Raw genomic sequence first — 8318 nt, 5'->3', positions numbered from 1 at the left:
CTCCCCTGAGCAGAGCGTATGGGGGTACTGCAGCCGGCAGCTGAGAAAGCACCTTGTGCTCCTCCAGAGCCGAGCAGCGTCTGTCTGTCTGTCTGTCTGTCTGTCTGTCTGTCTGTCTGTCTGTCTGCCTGCCTGCCTGCCTGCCTGCCTGCCTCGCTCGCTCTTGCGCTCTCTCCCCGCTAACCGGTCTTTAATACGGATCTAATTCTGACTCCATTGCGGTGCCGCGAAATCACATTAGGCAGCGTAAGGATGCTCGCCGCCCCTTCAAGCGTGATAAACTCTTGATTGCTTCCCCGAAGCTCTAATGAGCCCGCGAAGGCCGGGCGGGCGGGAAGGAGCGGTGCCAGGGCGTGAGACGAGGGAGAGGAGCAGGAGGAGTGGGCTGGGGCTGCTCCTCCTCCGCTGAGGGAAGGGGAACTGCCGGCTCCGAGCCCGCCGCAGCCCTGGCTCGCTATCTTTCTCCCTCGTATACTGAGACCCTTGTATATGCCCCAAGCGACAAACCAAGAGGCGGGAAGGGCAGGTCAGGCCGCCCCAGGCCGGCCGGCAGCCCGCCCCCTTCTGAGGGACCCCCCCGTCCCTGTGGGGCGGAAAGCGGCGGCTTATCGCGGTTCTGCGTGAGCCAGACGGAAAGGTTGCGGCAAAGGTGGGACGTTTGAGTGATGGGTTGGCACAAGGCAGTGCTTATCTCTTTAAGAAATGGAAATGAGGTCTAATTAGCATAGACTGGTTGCAATTAGCATATGAGTCCCGTTCGGGGACTTGGAGGAAGGGAGAGGGCCAGGCAGCAACTTAATGGGGTTTTATTAGGCGAAATTAGCCACCGCTGAACAGTCATAAAAATATCTAAATTATTAGTAGCTCTGCAATTTATCGTGAGTGCTTCCCGGACATGCTAATATCTATTGGGTCTGTGCTGTGCCTGCTAATCACAAAAACAAACCGCGGGACCAGCAGCATCTCTCCGCTCTACATTGTTATGCTGTTGTAGGCACGGTGTGACAGTTTTATACGGATATATATGCGCGAGTGTGCCTTGGTTTGAGGGGTACATTTTTGCTAATGCCTTATGAGTTATGTAAATGGAATACATTTGAGCAAAAATGACAAACTGGTCTCTAGAGGAGCAAGCTCACCTAGAACATAATGGGGGGATTGTGGGGGAGGCTGAATCATACGGCTTTTGTTGAGTCAGAATGAAATGCAAAACTCCTATAGTTGTGGCAATCATATGCATTCAGAACCCAGAAGAAAAGCCCCTCTGTATACGTGATGATCTTCAGAGACAGAGGATATAGAAAAACCACTCAAATGCATGTATTTTTAACACATCCGTGCTTGCCTTTATCCTCACACAGGTTAGAGGCTCTTTTTAATGAGCACCAACTACAATATCTGCTCTAGGAGGAGTCCAGTTATTGTCTCTTTCTCCAAATGTGATCAGCTGGGGGTTGGGTCCTGTGAAAGGGGAGTAGTGAAGAATCAGCATTTTTAATTCATAGTGAGAGGTCAGGCAGACTGACCCAAGATAGGGTCTGACAGAAAGTTTGCTATGAAGGTGGGTAAAAAATTCCCAACAGTAAGAATAATTACACCATTCTCACCAAGCTCCTTGCTCAGTGTCTCAAGAAAGAGGCGGTTCCTCTTCCATTGGCAAGTCTTTTCCATTGAATACGTACAAACATAGGACTTCTGGGCTGCGTCCAGCAGAAACTTAGCTAAACAGTAGGTGTGGATGCTGTGGCACTGGGAGAGGAATAACACCAAGGCTTATCCTCTTTGTCTTTTTATGAAACAAAGTGTAATTATCCCAAGCATTGCCAGGACCAGCATAAGCTCTTGACACCTGGTGGTGGCTGTGTTTTCACTGGAAGGACCAAAGGAAAACGAGGGGGAACGGTGTAATGTGCCTTTCAGGAGCCAGAATCCTTGTGTTAATTTGTAAGTGCTGCATTTTATCATATTACATGTGTAAGTAACATTATATATGTGTCATATTATATATGACAAAAAGGTCAGAAACAAAACCAGAAAAAAGTAATCTTAAATAGTTGGTATAGCCCACCTGGCCTCCCATTTTGGAGCAGGATTTGGAACAACTTCTGCATTTCATCTGTTTGATATGTTCAGAGCACAGTGAGCGTCTCTGAAATGTTGACTGTGGTGCCTGATGAGGAGCCTAATTTACATATTCTCAATTTAATCTAAAGTAGGCGCTAATTGATTACTGCTGAATGTCAGCACGCTCTGATTATCTGTTCAAGATGCTCTGAGAAAAACCTACAACCCTGAGGTGCAAGTGGGAAAGGGGCATTTGAATTCAGTATGCTGTGCAGGCTGGTTTGGGCTGGAACCGAGTTAATTTTCCCTATAGTAGCTGGTATGAAGCCATGTTTTGGGTTTGTGCTGAGAAAAGAGTTAGTAATACAGGGATGGTTTAAGTTGCTGCTGAGCAGTGCTTACACAGAGCCCTCTTTTCTGCTCCTCACACCACCCCACCAGCTGGGGGTGCACAAGGAATTGGGAGGGGACAAAGCTGGGACAGCTGACCCAAATGATCAAGGGATATCCCATAACATATGGGTTTATAATATTCATATAAACTAGGGGAAGAAGAAGGTATGGGGGGGATGTTTGAAGTGATGATGTTTGTCTTCCCAAGTCACCATTACATGTGATGGAGCCCTGCTTTCCCGGAGATGACCGAACACTTGCCTTACTGATGGAAGGCAGTGAATGAATTTCTCAGTTTGCTTTGCTTGTGTGCACAGCTTTTGCTTTACCTATTAAGGAGTCTTTATCTCAACCCACGAGTTTTCTCACTTTTACTTTTCTGATTCTTTTCCTGACCCCAACACAGGGGGACTCCTGACTCCCCAGCAGGGGAGTGAGCAGCTGTATGGAGCTGAGCTGCGGGTTGGGGTTAAACCACAACACCATGGAAGGACTGTTTACTCTTTTACCTCGTATTATATAAAGGTTTTAATTATCCAGGCCTGAGGCTGTTGAGTGACTTCTGCTTTGTCATGTCCTTCCAAGGCAAATAAGACAGATACAAATTGTCCTTGCTTTCTGTCCAGAATGATTTTTCTCAAACTAGAAATCTCTTGCAAAGGTTTTTTTTTTCTCATCTCTTCCCAACCCTGTCCTTAACAGATTCAGACTTCAGCCCTGAATTTCCTTTTGCTGACTTTGAAGGAACAGTATGAGGTCATAGGAGGAAGGTCAGGCTTACATTTAATATACCGTGCTGGATTTCAGGAGACAAGCCATGAACCTCAGCAGGGAAGTGTTCTCTGAATTCAGGACTGGGAGGAAAGCAGTGTGTAGTTGATCCTGGCTCTGTGCGCAACCTGCGCCAAATCCCATACCTGCTTTAAATCTCAGATTCCTCTCCTATGACTTGACTGCCTCTTCTTTGTAGGCAGCAAGAGCCATCTCTCACTATTATAGTTGTACAGCGCTTATCATAAGAAAACCTTGACACATAGGCTGATGTAATGCCACTAATCAGACATTTCCAGTCAGGTAAAAAAGCATTACAGCTTTTTACTCTCATACCTCAAACATTATTTTGGAACTCTTCTCTTTTGCTAAGAACTGAGCTTTTGCGGTTGGCTTGTTTGGGTTTGGTGAGCTTTCTTATCTGGGCACTGAGCCCAGCTTTAATTTGTTTACATATTTTGCAGCATGCCCGATTCTGTACCTGGAGGTAGGTATCTATCTATTATTTAAATGAATACCTACACCGTGTATGAGTAATAAGTCACCATGAACAAAAATTTTAAAAGTGAGGAAATACTCTCTTACTGTTTCCTTTTTTCTTTTTCTTTCCTTTTGTGACTGGCTACAATTAAGTAGCAAATTGCTGTTTCTTTGGATTACAGTAGGTTTAATCAACACTCTAGCGAGGTCATATTTTCCCTGGCTCAGCCTTGGTATGTGGGGCTATTTCCCCAATAGAAGTACCTTCCAGCTTAAATCCTGTCATGCAGAAAGGTTTTCCTTCATGTATGCTCTCCCCCTGTGGTTTTCACAAGAGCTCTGCCCTCCAGCTTTTCCAATTCAGCATTCACGATATGAACTTGTGTGTTTGGGAAGCTGCCAGAGGATGGGGAGCTAAGGCAGCAGTCAGTGCTGTGCAGAAGTGTTGTGGGGTTTATTTTTTATTTTGAGCAGTTAATCTCCATTAGATTGCCTAGCTCCCGTTATGCATCTCTTATATGGTAAAGGACTGTGTAGGAAACGCTGTCATTAAGAAATTTACATTTCTGTTAGTGCTGTTAAGGTTCTGAATGCTTGAACGCTGTTCAGCTATGTCAAGTAGTGGCTCTAAAACAACTTAAATATTTTTTCTTTTTTTCTTTTTTTTTTTTTTTAATCCTGCAGTACTTTGGCTTCCTCCCATGCATGCATTTCTAATATGCATTGGTCTATCCCAAACACTTGCCTGCCTGCTTCCAGCTCCTTCAGGTTTCCCCTATGCAGAACAACCCATGTTGTCTAGTACCCAGCTGAAGTATTGCTGCATCCTGAAGTCCAGCAATGTCAGCCCCAACCCTGTTCAGAGCTGTTCCACAAATCTCCCCAGTGGCAGGTTTTTGTACCCTGTCTCTGCCTCCTGTCTGCTCATCCTCTCCTGTTTGCCTCCACAGCTCCTTGTCACACTGACATACATTCATGGCTTCTCTGTCCTGAGTGTCCTGAGGCCCTGTTCCCTCTCACTCGCATCCTAGCCAGCAAGGCTGGACTTTCCCCAGGGGAAATGAAATGCAGATATGCTTGCCATAACTCATCAGATGAGGAGTGTGAGCCAGCCCTCACAAGGAGGGCACACCTCCACCCCTATTGAGCCTTTGGTCCTGCTCTTCTCTGTCTTCTAGTAACACAAAGCAAACAGCTGCTGGAGTTGGGAGACCCAGAAGAGGAGAGGTGAAGGCTTGGTAGCATTTCCACAGCACTTCTCCACTTCTCTCCCTATTGTCAGCTCTGTGCCTGCTCTCCTGAGCGACCTGCCCCCAGTTTGAGACCTGTGTCTTCAGAGCAACCCCACAGAGGGAAGCACTGGCTTGGAAACCCCAGGCACAAGGGCAGAATCACAGGGTGGCCTAGAGGAACCCTCATGTTTCCCCAGCCATGAGAAGTGTGCTGTGAGGGTACACGTCCTGCATCCCTTTTCAAATACATTGGAAAGGTGCAAGATGTTTCCTAAAGTCATTTTCATACTTCCTTCCTGGATCTTACTACCCTTCAGCAGGGACATCTAACCAAGACCTATGGATCAGGGCTCAGCCTTGGCAGGCACAGAAGGACCTCCACTTGGCCTGGCTGTTCCTTCATGCAGGCAGGTCATCCTGCTTCTCTCAGTTTCTTCTCTTTGGCTAGGCAATAAGACACCCCATGACTCTACATCCTTACCCTCACCTTTCCTTGCATTTCATATCCCATTTATTTCCATCCCTCTTCTCTGCCATTACCTCTCATTTGCCTATTGCCTGTGCACAACACTGCCCTGCTCTCAGCCTCCTCAACCCTCTTGTCTCCCCTGCCGGGTCCAAGCCATCCCCTCCTCCTCATGGCTGGCACCTCCCCAAGGTCTCCTCTCCTGTTTGGGCCCCTTTGTTCTTACAGTTGTCTGTCAGCTAGGCCTTTATGTGAAAGCAAATCAAAGGCAGTCCACTGTGAGAAAATGGAGAAGTGTCAAAATGACTGGGGATAAGAGAAAGCTGGGATTAGAAAACTCCATTTTTGTTTCCTCTTTCTTCTTCTGGTTTTGGCACAGGTAGCACCAGAGTAGTAAGCTGTGTAAATTCTTTTTTCTCATCCTAGGGAGGGCTAGTCCTTCTTTTATTGCAGAGAAAAACCTTCCAGCAGAACCAGGAGCAAACTATATATTTTGACTGTAAAATGCTGCATTAGAAGAGTTTATACAAATTTCTGTGTCAAGCTGAAGATTTCAACGAAATACTAGGGAGGAATTGCTGGAAAGCATAATTAATAATTATCCTATAACTATCACAATAATTAATGTGCAGTGTTTCGCTTCACCAGTTTTTTTCAAAATATTTGATTATTTCTGCCTTCACGGTGTGAATTTCAGGTGGTGAAAATGAGTTGCTTTGCACCAGTAGATCTCCTGAATATGCAATGAAGAAACCTGCAGCAGTCAGGAGCCCCAGCCAACATGGAAGATGAGACGGTGAGCTGGGAAACAAAGGTGAATGAGAAAGGCAATGGAAGCGAAGCATTTCGTGCAATAGCTAAAATACAAATCTCTGGAGACTTAAAGATATTGCATGAACATCAATTTTGCATGCCTATTGTCTGAGTGGTATTAGTGTGCGTAGGACTCGCAGCCCCCCTTCCTCTGAATGAGGGGAGCGTCATAGCAAATCAGGAAATAGCATAATTGAATCAGCTCCAGCACGTGACAGGGCTTAAAAACCGCTTGGACGGGGCACTGAAATGGCAACATACCCCAAGCACCTTGGCATCCAGCTTCCCCCACTGTCCCCAAATTAATTCTGAAAGGAAAGCAAGATTTAAGCCGCAGCAGGAGACAGTCTAGTCATGGATTTCAGATGAGTGGTCTCTTTTGACATCTGTGAGACTTTATGGCTCAGAAGCTGGATGAAACAGCTTTCTGGAAACTTCTCTAGAGAAAAGGCAGCTAAAAAAATGTGTGTCATGCTTATGCTGTTTACGGAGAGCTTGTTTTGTCCATGGGAATAAAATAAAATGCCAGTAGTTTACCACTGAGATAACATGTGAGAGTCAGAACATGCTGCCACAGGTCTGAAAGATACCGTTCCTACCACTCCCTCCCCTTTTGCCCCTACATAAAAGTTGGCAATTAGTTTTTACTGCACATACATGAAGGGAGATACATGTTTTGGCCTCTATGTGAGAGCAATAATTCTCTTAAATTGATGTGTCAGCAAACTAAAACTCAATATTTTTTTCACACAGTGTATTTTGCAGTCAGAGGACTTTCACTAATCGGAGTAAAGCAATTTGGCTCCCTGTCATTGCTCACTGAAAACATATGAGCTGGTTGGCACGTTTGGCCTCCTAGATTTATCAGTGTCTCCCATCTAGTGCATGGGAGGTTCAGGGCTGCAGCTCAGACAGGAGTGAATTTTTATGAATGCTTTTTCCCCTCCCTGAGAATTCCCAGAGCGAGATTTATTCCTTAGTTTCAGAAATATTTTATTTATTGTCCATATCCCATATCCTCTTTAGGTCAACTCAAAGTCATATTTTACATTTTTTCTCAAAGTCGTATTTTACATTTTTTATTTGTACTACTATGTCTTTATTACTTTGTTCCTTAAAATAAAACATGAAACAACCCAAAATTTGGGGGAAGTACTGTTCCCATATGTCTCCTTTCCTTTTTTCTTGTGAGAGCGCTGTGGTATGAACATACACAGCTGTCCATTCAGCAGGGCTGTATAAAATGGATTTGCTGCATCTTGCAGCAGGTTCATGAAAGGCCAGCTTTGGTGTCATGTCTTTGTCATGCTGCCTTTAAGGAAGTCCTCACCTCCCTCCCAGCTGAATTAGTACAGTTTACACTGGTGCTCTTGCCAAGGTAGATGGGATAGGCATGTTTTAACAGTCAGCCTTTACAGCTTGATTACACTAGAATATTTCCTTTTGCCTCACTGACTCTGTATCCTGTAGTCCCCCTCAGTCCCCCTCTGTCCCCCTGCAGCTCTGGGAATTCCTTTTTGCTAGCTCTTGAACTGTGTTTTTGCCTAGAGGAATGTTTCTCAGCTTTTGGATGATGTGAACCACAAAAATGCACTGGGATCCCACTGCAACCACCATATCACACAGATCCAGTTACAAAGAAAGGGCTGTTCTGCACCAGGTGCGGCAAACGATTGATATGCAAGTTATTTCAAAGCTGTGCCAAGGAGAATGCCTGTTTGGGGCAGGAGAACTCTTTGAATGTCCAGACAACTCTTCCAGTGCTTGCTCTTGACAGAAGGGCAGCCCAGTCAGGGGCAGCCTTCACTGGGGATAAGGAGCGTGGTTATATTCCCATCCTGGGCTTGTAAACATCCTGACACAGGACTTGGACCACAGCTGTTAATACCACTGTGGTGACAATCCTGTGTCTGTGTATTGTTCCTCTCCTCTATGAATGACCTTAGTGTCAGATGGGACCTAAAACGCAGTACTTCAGTGAGAACCAGGAGGAGGTATTTTAATCATGGCTGAAAAAACTTTTCAGTGTATTCATTTGAGGAATTAGTTTCTTGCCAACTACTGTCCTAACGCCCCCTCTTCTCTTAGCTAGTCTCACC

At 45.6% G+C, this 8318-nt stretch overlaps 1 long non-coding RNA gene across 1 annotated transcript; it reads right to left on the bottom strand.

Annotated features, from left to right (window-relative positions):
- Positions 1-610: 610 nt before the first annotated feature.
- Positions 611-2340, bottom strand: LOC130600493 (uncharacterized). The gene is made up of 3 exons (XR_008972469.1): positions 2069-2340; positions 1608-1749; positions 611-693 (listed from the first exon to the last, which is right to left on the bottom strand). It is a non-coding gene; the product is annotated as an uncharacterized LOC130600493 (long non-coding RNA).
- Between the last annotated feature and the right edge of the window lie 5978 nt (positions 2341-8318).

Source organism: Pezoporus wallicus, unplaced genomic scaffold (genome assembly GCF_028554395.1).
Source record: "Pezoporus wallicus isolate ANWC-B61680 ecotype Strahan unplaced genomic scaffold, APGP_CSIRO_Pwel_v1 contig_1438, whole genome shotgun sequence".
Lineage (NCBI taxonomy): Eukaryota > Metazoa > Chordata > Aves > Psittaciformes > Psittacidae > Pezoporus > Pezoporus wallicus.
This window is presented reverse-complemented; position numbering and strand designations above follow the sequence as displayed.